At 36.9% G+C, this 791-nt stretch overlaps 1 long non-coding RNA gene across 1 annotated transcript; it reads right to left on the minus strand.

Annotated features, from left to right (window-relative positions):
* Nucleotides 1-7: 7 nt before the first annotated feature.
* On the minus strand, nucleotides 8-783 carry LOC107581011 (uncharacterized). Its single transcript, XR_001608754.1, has 3 exons — nucleotides 685-783; nucleotides 305-586; nucleotides 8-197 (listed from the first exon to the last, which is right to left on the minus strand). It is a non-coding gene; the product is annotated as an uncharacterized lncRNA (long non-coding RNA).
* Nucleotides 784-791: the final 8 nt, after the last annotated feature.

The raw sequence follows: 791 nt of genomic DNA on the forward strand, positions 1-791 counted from the left end.
AGTGCTGGGTCAGTCAACCTATTGAAGGTTTTTCATTTTAAATAAGAAAAATGTAATTAAAATCTGTTTTATATAGGACAAGAACAGTTCATATAGAATATTTTTTGTTCAATGTCAAGTCAGTCTTTTACAATCATGAAATCTTCAAAAACATTCAGTAAAGGTATTAGGACGTGACAGGAGCAGCCAATGGGAATCTGTGGGAAGAAAACTGGTATCAGTAGGCTGTTCCAGTTTATTAAATGACATATATTCATTACTTCTTATATTCATGTTTAAAAAGTTACATCAAAAACAGCTTTACCTCGTGCCATCTTGTCTGTCCGACATTTAAGTTTCAACCCGTCAAACACATAGCGCGACCACAGCTGCAACAATGGCGCACTAGATCAATAGCACTCCTGTTGTAGTCAGTGGAGTACACAGAAACTTTGTTACATATAACAGTGAAGTAGCGTCGTGTTTCAGCCCTGGTCGAGCATTATTTTGACTGTAGGTGAAACTTCCGTGGTGGCGACGTTCACTTTGAGTGTAGATCCAGTGAATGCTGTGTTTGTAGAAGGCTAGAGTTCCAAGGAGATGTTAGCTGGGATGTACATTTAAACAAAAAAAAGGAAATATGTTAGGCTACAGAAGTTTTCCTATTTATACAGAATAATTTGATAGGAATACAATAATAGATACCTTAATTCCATTCAGGAAGTTTCCCGTCAGTCAAGTTTCTCTTAGGAGTTAGGACAGAACACAAAATGACCACTGACAAACGTATCCAGTTTTAACCAGTTTGTCAC

This window comes from Sinocyclocheilus grahami, unplaced genomic scaffold (assembly GCF_001515645.1).
Source record: "Sinocyclocheilus grahami isolate Dianchi unplaced genomic scaffold, SAMN03320097.WGS_v1.1 scaffold63331.1, whole genome shotgun sequence".
Lineage (NCBI taxonomy): Eukaryota > Metazoa > Chordata > Actinopteri > Cypriniformes > Cyprinidae > Sinocyclocheilus > Sinocyclocheilus grahami.